Source organism: Daktulosphaira vitifoliae, unplaced genomic scaffold (genome assembly GCF_025091365.1).
Source record: "Daktulosphaira vitifoliae isolate Bord-2020 unplaced genomic scaffold, ASM2509136v1 Scaffold_1, whole genome shotgun sequence".
Taxonomy (NCBI): domain Eukaryota; kingdom Metazoa; phylum Arthropoda; class Insecta; order Hemiptera; family Phylloxeridae; genus Daktulosphaira; species Daktulosphaira vitifoliae.
Window position 1 is genome coordinate 16,400,776 of NW_026099572.1, and position 12,340 is coordinate 16,413,115.

The 12,340-nt window shown below is 24.7% G+C and overlaps 1 protein-coding gene across 4 annotated transcripts in view; it reads right to left on the minus strand.

Moving 5' to 3' along the window:
* Positions 1-12,340, minus strand: part of LOC126910483 (neuropeptide F receptor-like) — a 44,892-nt gene that overhangs the window by 14,217 nt on the left and 18,335 nt on the right. Inside the window, exons 2-3 of one of the 4 annotated variants that reach the window (XM_050693093.1) lie at positions 7,702-7,870; positions 5,820-5,916 (exon numbers count right to left, since the gene is read on the minus strand). The exons of 2 other annotated variants lie outside the window; for them this stretch is intronic. The gene's annotated coding sequence lies outside the window, so the exon portion shown is untranslated. The remainder of the gene's footprint in view (positions 1-5,819; positions 5,917-7,701; positions 7,871-12,340) is intronic. One more of the 4 variants, XM_050693092.1, reaches the window with a different exon arrangement.

Sequence of the window (12,340 nt, forward strand, 5' to 3'; positions counted from 1 at the left end):
TAAACATTTTTGTTTTTTTTATTATCTTTAGTTACACATTATTCTTGAATTTTTAACTATGTAATACTTTTTAAGTTCATCCCTTATGCCTTGGAGGGGGGTCAACTTTGTTTTTTTAAATGGTAACACATATTTTTAATTTAATAAAATGTTTGAGTTTTTAATTTAATAGTAAATGGCATTTGAATTTTTAATATAACTTTATTAGCTTATTAGATATAAACATTTAAAGTTTCAAAATTTTGAGTTAATATACATGTATAATACACATGGGATTGTAAATACAGGTAGTTAATTGGATTTTTATGACATTGCTGTCTCAGTCACGGATTGTTTATAATCAATTATGATAATCAATAGATATACTTTCTGTATTGTCAGTTAGTGTATTTATAAACTCATAACAATGTGCCTTACTACAATTGATAATAACAATGCTGTGTACCTGCTAATATCGATGTTATAAAAAACCAATTAGCTACCTATATTTGTAATCCCTTGTGTATTATACCTGTATATTAATTCAAAAATTTGAAACTTTAAATGATTATATCTAATAAACGAATTAAGTTATATTAAAAATTCAAATGCCATTTACTATTAAATTAAAAACTCAAACATTTTATTAAATTAAAAATATGTGTTACCATTTAAAAAAACAAAGTTGACCCCCTTCCAAGGCATAAGGGATGAACTTAAAAAGTATTACATAATTAAAAATTCAAGAATAATGTGTAACTAAAGATAATGAAAAAAAAAATGTTTAAATTATTATTATTCTGCAAGTAATTGAGTGGGTTATGATAAAAAAATCACCCTGTATATATATATATACATTTATATTTTTTAACATTATATATTTTTTGTATATAAAATAGGTATTTATCGATATATTTGTTATAATTATTTATTTGTTAGATCATCTAATAAGATGATATATCGCTTTATCAAAAAATTACACGAATTTAATTAAAATTATTTACGTGAAAGTATATTACCATAAGATATTCACAGCATTGCTTTGGTTTATAGTTTTATCATAATATAAAATACATTCTTTGTTTATTTCTTATAATCTTTTTCACGAAATTTTGGATTTATGATAAAGATAAGCATGTATATATATACAGGGTGTTTAATAAGTAAAAACAGGTCAATTGTTACAAACAATAAGAATAATAGATACCCGTTTCTTTAAGTACTGAACACTATTATGGTGATCAGTAAGTAATAACAATTTACCTGTTTCCTTATTTATTGAATACTCTGTATATGTTTAAATACCACCCATCTCAAACGTGCATTACAACCGCAATACATATTAATAGGAATCGGCACCACGTGTCAGTACTGTAATTGGCGTTCTAGTTCTTTTGTTTTGAGGTGGCTGTATAGGGCTCAGAACTGTATACTTTACTTAAATATTCAGAATGTTCAGTAAGTAAGGGAACAAGTCAATTGTTCTAAACAATGAGAACAATAGAAATCTGTTCCTTAATAACCGAACACACTATACATATATAAATAATAGAAAACATAATTATAAACGAATTTCCAAACTTTATTATAGGTAGCTTATATAATGGTGTGTACGGCGCGTTTTGACAATACATTGACGATTTCAACACCTATACTTCTACATAACAATAATAAAAATGGACAGCGCACTTATCTTACGACTAAGTAGATCGATCAGTGGCAATAACTGATTGAACGATAGCATAACGTTTAATATAATTAATACGAGAAAATGTTCCTTTTTTTGGTTATTTTAAAATTTTAGAAAAGATCAAGTCAAAGAATAATATGTACACAGTTGATAGCGTCGAGCTCAATCAAGTGTACGTTTGCATGTCTTACATTTCAAGACATATATTTATTTTGTAATGTTTGGTTGCTTTTAATGACGAATGACATATAAATATAACATACAGAATCGACATTTTAAGAAGCGTCAGGTCAGATGTAGCGGTTTAATAAATGTATAATTTTTATCAATAATAATATTTGGTTGTGACTGTTATTGTTACTTTATTCAATGCATACATGTTTGTTTATTAATATTAAGTTACTGACACTGGGGTGATACCAAAAATTGTTATAAATACAAGGGCTGATAGCAATAAAAATTTTAATCTAAAAAAAAACAGTCCGTAGTTTAATTATTTTATTTTTGAGTTCATATATTTCTACCAAAACATTCCAGCCAAGACGGAATTAAACTCGATGTCTCGAATAATCTTGTCACACCAATTTGGACATTATATTCTGATATTGACGACGACGACTACTTTTTATTTTGTGTATATATTCTCTTTATGCGTTTGTTTTAACGTTTAACGGTCATGCTACAAAATTTTCAAATGTAGTAGCATTCGACGAAATTCTCTTTATTAAAACTAACCAAAGAACCCGGCTTGAAAAACATACAATACGTGTAACACAGAAGGACTACCATTATATAGTAGCTTCAGACACGAGAGTTCGAGGCAAACTAATTTCTAAATAATCCCTTTTCATTCGATTCATTTTTAGAATACAAAAGGTGGTTTAACATTTTCAAAAACCAGCAGCTTATTGTAAACGTATAACTTTTCTGTTGTTAAAATTGAGTCGTGGCGGAGACGAAACGATCGATTTGTAAAATATTACATTATTATTATATTTTTTAATGATATCACAAACGCATTCGGGGTACTTTTCTTATTCATATATTACCATTAATAATTTATTTGCTCGGTATTTTTATTATTGTAAACATATTGTTTAAGTGATCCGATAAAACATGCAAATTTATCAACGTCAATTTATTATTTTTCAGTTGTATTTATTTGTTTTATCCTAAAGCTTTCGACAAACTGCCAAATAAAAAAAAATTGATAATGTATATGTTTAAAACCAAATAAATTCATTGAATTTTAATTTTAATAAGAAAGTATTTATATTTTAATTATTTACATAATAGTAAGAAGCTTTTATGTAAAAATTCTATGTTCGATCATTAACAATTCAAAGGACTTTTTAATCAGTATCACTTCTTTAAATTTCTTTATTCAAAGAATTATTATGAAAGAATTTTAAACACGATACTATAACAGTAATTAAAAATATCAAATATATCTAAATATATTCATAATAAAAAATGAAACATTGATACCGAACAAAATGTGTTTTTGATCATGATTAATATATTCTTTTTAGAAAAACTTTTGAAACATTGTCTGATATTTTTTTCTTATGCATTATAGTTTTTTCATTAAACCACGGCAAACACATAAAACAAAATGAAATGCGTGTTATTACTATGTGAGTAATTTTTTAAAATTCGTAATTTTAAATATTATTAAAGAATGTTTAAAAAGTTATAAGAGTGATTTTTTTCCTTTCTTGGAAAATAATTTTAAATTGTTCAGAATTTTATGTGTTTTACTATCTTCTATAGATGATTTTGATTAAAATTCTTATTTAGACAATCATTTTTAGTAGTCGAAGGACATAATTTTTTGTGATTGAGAGTTCCACTTCAACCTAATTATTAATAAATACGCCTGCAAGTTTGGGAGTACTAGTTTAGAGTTAATACTACCTGAACTCCAAAGTTAATTCTATCACTCAGAATATACTGGATCAAATACAGGGGATATTTTTTATTTGATATTACGTGGGTCTAGTACGAAAAGGTTACAACTTGGAGTAATGGATTTTCTATTAGAGCGTTTTTAGTTTAAATGATATTGTTTTTAAATTTTACACAGAACATTTACTCTTAACTAAATCAATTTAACGTTTTTGTTCTTAGTTTAAAATATGTGTAGTTAAGAATAAAATTTATTTGTTATATGAGAAAAAATGATTTATAATAAAAACTAATTAGAAATTTATTCATTAATTCCCAACTAAAGTAAACCTTTTTATGACTAAATAAGAAAAATATTATAAAAATCGTTATGGAAATACTCGTGATCAGTGGCGTACCCAGAATCGAGTAAGGGGGCTAATACTAAAAAAATTGTAGTGAATTTTTTCTAGTTGATTTTTTAATTAAATGAAGGTTTAGTTCGACCAATGGATGGCACTTAGTACTGTTAGATTCTCTAGATACGAATAGATAGAATTTTACATAATTTATGTCTAAGAATACTTGATTCATTAAATTATGTTTCACTTCTTTTTTCGAAAAAAATTTTCTTAAAATAAAAACTTTCATCTAATGCATTTTCAGAAGTACATTATTTATACTTCTTAACAGTCTGTCACTATTCCCAAAAATATCCATTAGTTATTACAATATTTATCATTGAAGACAATTAGTTCTTTTTGTCATAATAATGAATATATTATGCAGTTTACTTAGCAGTTATAATAATTTTATTTCAACTATTGTGTTAATCAATTCAAACTACCACACATATTTTTGGGGGTGTTATTTATAGTTTGATAAAAACTAAAACTGTTCGAGTTATGTAATTTGTTTTATCTATTAACATACAAAGCGATTTTTTTAATGATAGCCACTTAAATTCTCTTTAAATTATAATTGTGTTAATAGAATTATTTTTGGTATTTTGTAGTTTCATATATTTGTTTATATATAGTTATTAATTATTTTTTTAATTCATCCCTTATACCTTATAAGGGTATTGACTTAAATTTTTTAGACCAGTTAAAAAAATATAATGTTTAGACCAATATTTCAGAAGTTATTAACATTTTATCGTGATGACTGGATGGAGACACGGGTGTTGTTAATTTTATCATTAGTCATTTACCGGGCGTATTCTTTCTCCTGCCTAGGTATAAAAATGTTAATAAAATCTGAAATGCTGGTCTTAAAGTTCATCTACCAGTCATTTTCTTAATTAGATCGTTATCTATTAAATAAGCTAGTTAATTAAGTAAATGTTACCATTTGAAAAAAATAAAGTTGACAGCCTTATAAGGTACAAGGATGACCATAAAAATGCTTTATGATTGATGAATTGAGAAAAACATGTACATAAAAGAAAATAAATAAAAATTCGATTCAGAAAATCGATAACTTTGACATTTCTCGGGCGCACTTCTCCCTGCATAGGTATAAAAATGTTAAACCTTAATACAAGCTTTAAAATTTGAAATATAGGTTAGACTTTTATAGTTTAGAACACTGTAAAAAATTTATACCTTTATTTGTTAAACCGTTTATAAAATGGGAGAATGTCATAGTTTTCATTTATATTAGCCACTTCTGATCATTAAAATTTTTAGATAATTCCCGTATAGGTAGAAATTATAATAGAGTATGGAAGACTGTGGAATCTATAGAATCCCCATAGACAAATTTTCAAGCTGTGGTCATGTTGTAGGTATTAATATGAAGAAACCATTAATTAAATTAGGCGTATGCAGAAAATTATAATCAAGGGATAGAACCAGAAAACAAATAAAACCATTTTAGCTACTTTTGGATGATTTTTTTCAATTAGACCCCATTAATGTATGAAACGTACATCGTGAAACGTGTACTATCATAAATAAAGTAAAAATAAAGGTATATCTTCGTTGTTTATAGGTTTTTATTTTTATTATTGTTCTAGATATTGTAGCTATATGGCACTGTTTTTACAATGCACATAAAAACTATAATATAAAAATAATGGTCAAGAAACTGTTAAGATATCGATTAATACGTTATTACGCGTTGAATACTATGGCTGTAACTACTTGGTTAACTTTTTTGGTTATTTTTATTATAATTATCGTTTTCAAAGTATATTATTTATTGTCGAATTAGGTTTAATATAATAATATTTTTCAACTACAAAGTTAAATAATTTTACTTTGTTTCGTCTAAATTTCTTGACTTTATTTGTGTGGTCTACTGCCATTCTATAATAATGCAAATTTGTTGGTAATATGTTACTATATAAATCATTTCTAAAACAAAAAAAAATGATTTTGAGTTTCACTTGAATTTAACAATTGATTTTTCCAATTATAATTAATTCTTATAATACGCTTAATCGAGAGATTATTTGTTTCGATGCGAAGCTAAAAAAGTATTGGTCTTGTGATGGTGTGCGTTATTTTATCTGTCCATAAAAAATCTCTCACAACCGATTTGAATAATCAATATCTCAAAAGAACCAAATTTTATTCTAGTTGAACTTAAAGTCACCTATTAATGAATAAAAACCTTAATTTTAGAAATTTAGACAAATATCTCATAATTACACTACTGTCAAACACGGAATTTTTAAAAAATATTTCTTTCATTTTAAAACTGCTGTAGTTTATTTTTAAAAACACTGATTCTAATGAAATTTTAATAATGTATCCTAGATGAAAATTTTTTTTTGTATATGATTTTATGATAATTCAATGAAAAATCTAAGTACAAGAAGGGTTTGAAAAAGACCACTAATGCATTTTGATTATTTTTTTTTAACACAATTTTTAGATGTCTCGAAATGATTGCATTCTTTAATCTTACACCAAAAAAACGCCTTTGAAATATATTATAACATGAATAAAAAATTGTCTTGGCGACTGTTCTACTATGAGGAAATTGGCCATCAAAGTAAAATAATTCACAATTTTTTTAACAAAAATGATTTATTTAAAATGTGTATTTTAAAATTAAATATCTCTACAAATAATAGGAGAATATAATTCGTTTTTATAATGAATTACGCAGAAAAATCATATCACTAAAATAAATATTTTTAAATCATGATAGACCAAAATATACTGATCTTATATCTGCAATTAGATTTTTCCTATTTTTGTTGAGATTATTACGAATTAGTAAAAACCAGTATTTACATATAAAAATTGATTGTGATTTTTAATACGTTAAAAATAAACTGTACAAAATTACGACTCAAAATATCATGTTTAACCTATTTTTTTGTTCCTTTAAATTTAATTTTTATAAAAGCTTATAACTTTAAAAATTTTTTAAGTTTAACTTTTGATCACTCTTAGTGTTTAAATAGATGCTATAATTGAAATATATAGAATTATATTTTCTATAGTTGTATCCTATATACAATAATTATAAACCTATAAGTCTATAAAGATGGAGGGATTTTATTGAATATGATACAAGGAAGACCGATATGTGCGTAAATGATGTGAGGGATCGTGTCAAATGAAAGTTTAGGATAAGTGTGGCTGACCACAAGTAGTTGGGATAAAGGCGATGAAAAATAAGCAGAGGAATTTTATCTGAAAAACTAATTATACATCTTAATATACAGTAGACAATTATCAAAGTAAACACATTTAATGGAATTAATAATTCGTTTGTTAATATTTTATAATTAATTTACTTTAGAGTCTTATCAATAATGTTAAGGGTGCAAAGGACTCTAAAAATAATTATCATTATTCGTGTTAAACGCACAATGAATATTCAATATAGTAACATGTAAATAGGTATATAACTCCTATATGGAAATTATTTATTATAATAGAAAATTGTAAATTATGTGAGTGTGTTTAGAATAATTAAAGGATTTATGGCTATCTACCTAATATTCTACCACAAACTGTTTATTTTGCTTCTGGGTAAGAGCCAAAAGGTTATACTTAATACTGATATGTGCATAATGTTGTTCTAAATTTAGTTGAAAGTATTGTTTAATATTGTAATTAAACCAATATACATACAATATTTTACTAAAACTGAATGTGATGTATATAATTTAAATTACTCACGGTAAATATTTGCCATCAAGAACAATAGGCTGATTCTGAATCTCTGGCGTGATTTAGTCACTGTAGCTGTGTATTCATTTAAATGTTACTCTGAATTTGGATAAAAAATTGTTTGTCAATTAAGACACGTGAATGAGTCTATGGTTTGATATTTTAATTTCATGAATCCCTAGAAATTAAATTGGTTGATTAATATAGGGTTTTTAAGTATCTTAAGTTAAAATTATTGTATATATTATAGTTATAAAAACAATATTTATGCCCTAGGCATAAATATGTGAAATTTGATCTTAATTTTTGGATTCTTTAATTTTTTTTAATTTACTTGATATTTTCTAAACTAGTGGGCTATGACAGAATTAATATGAGCCCCTCCTAGACACCTATATTGCACTTATGACTAAGAATAATAAGTATCTTCTATCATTCCTCGAAACTATTTAGTATATTGAAAATAAGTTATTAATTTTTTCTCGCCAAAAAAATTACACATTTCTAGTATAAGTATATTTTTAACGTATATAAATACTATTATTTTTTATTTAACATTTATCATTGTTTTGTAGTCTACCTTGTATAAAAATTGTTTTTTGAAGATGAGAAGATATTGGTTTTACCCTGATTTTTTATGTTAGTCCATGATAATTCTCAGGTCTCATTGGACTAATTTTAATGATTAATACGTCAAGCAGTTTGTTTTGCGTTCTCCTTTATAATAAGAAATTTTTATTTTACGTAAGTTTCAATTAGCGATGTAAAGTTTATAAACATTTAATTCATAAATTAAGATGACAATAGTGAAACAATGTATTGTTAACTAATTATGTATTAAATACTGTAAATAATTCTTAGAGGTTTTCTTTAAGTTAAGTAAATATTAATAAACAAGATAATTTAATATAAACATAAAATATGATGTTATAATAAGTTTATAATATCATATTTATAATTAATTTTTGGGTCCTCTATTTTTTCTATACATCAAAATTGTTCTTCCTTAAATTCAAAAGTATAGAACATATTTTCAGAACAAAAACATTAAAAACTAATCTTATAAATTTAGGGTGGTTTTTTTTAGAATTTTGATTTAACGACGCATACTTAAAGTAATGAACTTAGTTCTAACTAGTTTTTTTTTAATTTTGTAAATGTGTTATCATTTAGCGAACACTCAACATTAACAGAAAATAATAATATTTTTAAAGTGGAAAAATATAAAGAAAAGGATATTTCTTAATTTTTTACAGAATTGCAGTTTTTTAAAATTGTGTTGAAAACTTTGTGAAACCAATTTAGAATATTTAGAAAAACAGATAAGTGGTTTGTCTTAAGTAGTTATTTATGATATGTTTATACTCCGGCACTATGTATAAAACAAAAAGTAGAAAAAAAAATAAAAGCTCTAACTTACAAAGCGATCGCTGAATTAATTTTTTTGCCTACTAGCTGTTGGTATTTTCAAACATACATATCTTGCTTTTGTTGATTTAAATACAACTGTTTAATAAATTAATAAAAATGAAAAGTTTCTTTATAATTTTGTTTAATAATTAAATTAAATTGAAACTATAAACTATAAAAAATAAATATCTTTTTTATTTAAAAAAGGGAAAAATTAATTGTTAAATAGTTTTGTCAAAATAATTCAGAATATATAACGTAGCATACGAATTAGAAGATTTATGCATAGAAAATAAACTCCTGATCTTATGAATCCAAAGATAATTTGAATATAATAGTATAAGTTCTAAATTAAAGAACGTATAATTACTAAATTGTTGTTATTTTTATATTTTGGGGTTTATTTAATTATTTTGAATGAATATTTTCAGTGAAAATTTTTCACAAGTATTTTTATTTTTTTAATATGAAAACATATATTTAAAAAACGCACCTTTCTAGATATATTTTAAAAACATCATAAATAAAGTAAGCCATTTAACCAATATAATAGTGTTACAGTTACTCTGTATTTTACTTTATTGCTCAAAGCATCAAACATAATTGTAACTAAGACAAATAATACAAATAAATACTGTACTAATGATAGCAAAAAATAATATTTAACGTGGTTTATCTTATAACTGTAATTTATACACAAAATAATTTTTAAGTTACACCCCGTTCTAAAACTACCTATTTTACAAAAAAAAAACATTTTTTGGTAACTCTATAAATTGCTTAAGTGACTTGTTTATTTCATAAAATTGTCTAAACACTACCCATTTCATGAAATTAAAAAAAAACTACCTATTTTATGAAACGATTAATCATATAAATTGAGAGTAAAACGTACATTAATAATAAATCAACTCTTATAGTCCATATCACCGTAAGACCTTAGCACCCATTTCTGAAGATCCGAAACTAGGAGTCTGGTATATTTGTCTCAGCATCGAACTGTAATTTCCAGCTATCCCATCCCTTTGGGGTTATCCTTCAATTGAGATTCCTTTAACCGTGTTTGCGCTTTATTGCATAATCCGGATTATCCCAAAAAATCATACAATTAAATGAGTATGTTTTATTAGTCTCAACTGGATAAAAAGTTTATGATATTATTTAAAATTATTTTTTTAAATGGACACAATTCAATTCAAATTTATACATAAAACGTAAAATATAATTCGATCAACGTACAAAAATGTTCAAATGAATATATAAAAAACGTATTAAGTAAAATAAATATTATAAATAATAAGTGTGTAATTATATATATATTATCGCTTTGCTAACCACATAAACAATAACGATTATTTGATGTATAAAATTAAGTCTAAGTTATTTTTGTACATAGTCTGGAAATATGTTGTCACACATTACTTAATCAGTCAATCAAATCTAATTCGAATAACAATATCGGATGAATTAAATATAAAATAAATGATTGTAACCATAATTTATTAGGATTTATATCATTAATATTATATTTGATGAATACAAAATATTATTGATGATTAGATATAGTACTATAAAGTATACGTTTAATGAGTAACAATGTAGTAAAATACATGGGATATTTTTTGACAGCGTGAAGTATAATTGCAATGGAGAATTAAGATAATAGATAACAAAAGTGTTTAGCTTGAAAAATAGATGCGGTATTTTAACGTAAAACATTAGTACTGAGTGCATTATAAAATATGTTTTACCATCATCAAACAACTTTCAAACGTTTAGAAAAAAACTTTATTGAACTTTTTTTAAGCTCATATAATTTTTGATAAACCAATTTTATGAACTAACAATAATCTTGAGAATTTATTACTCTATTTAATTCAGCAAAATATTACTTTAAGTATTACAAATGTGATGTCTTATTTATCTAATTTACCAAAAAATATATAAAAGTATTTTAAAAAATTAAGTAAAGGTACTCAGTTCCAATGTCTTTTCTACTTACTCTCTGATAATAAGAGCAAATTCACGGGAGTTTAGGAGGTGGCTGATAAGACATGAATTCGACATATTACATGAGAAGTTTGGCTGGTGATCAGGAGATGGTTGCAGTGCATTTTCAACCAGTCGGCAATTGATTAGATTATATACAATATAGTATTCTCAGGAGTTTAGTTGGCAGTTTGGTGAAGGTATGCAAAATACACTTAAGCGAGTCTACTGATTCTTATCTTACTGGGTATGGTACTCTTAACAAGACAAATCAACTCGGTAATTTCAAGAAGGCCTTTGGTTTAAAATTACTGTGTACTGCAGATAGTACGCGGTACAATATTATTGTAACATAAACGTGATAGCTGCGAAAGTACATATACTTTCTTCAACTGTATTTCTTGTATTTGTTTTCGGTTTTCTTTATATTTGTGTATTTTACCCTTGGAAAAACATAGCTTTTTAAAGTTTTTGAAAAAGAAAAAATTTTAAAATTACAAAAAATCTCAAATTAGTTTAGAGTTACGTTTAATGTTGGTTTAAAAAGTTAAAGGATTAAAATAGAAATGTTTTAGGCAGAGTTTAAAGTTTAGACAATGGATCACATTGAATGATATACATTTGTATGTGAAAATGCACATATAAAATTCTAGCAGTAGTTAAAACAAATGTAAATATAAAATAAAATAAAAAATTTTATCTATTGTAAAATGATTATAAAAGTCATTTATAAAAAAAAAAGTAAATATATTTATATAAGGATTAGATGATTAATAACCAACATAATACTTATGTGTTTATTTATTATTATTTTTATCAAAATATTAAAATAATAAAGTTTCTTTGCAAAATGTGAAAAGTTTTTACAATATTGTAAGTAATCGGTGAACATTTTCGAAAGCAATGACTAAAAGTGTCAAAATGTAAGTAAAAAATATCTATTTTTTTTGTTTTTCATTAAATGTAAAACCACGTGCACATTCGTAAGCGACTGACAGTTAAGGGTATACTAATGAAATATTGTGGTAAGCATCAATATTGGAATGTGAAATATATGTGATATTGACCCTTGCTTCTATTTGGTAAAAACTAATGATAGCTGATAAATGTACATTCTTTTATTAAAAGTTCAACTTTCATAATATTTTTATAACATTGCTTGAAGGTTAAACACATCACTTGTTTCTCTAGAAACTTTTTGATGTGCTAATAAAACAATTACATATACCTTTTACAAAGGAAAATTTCA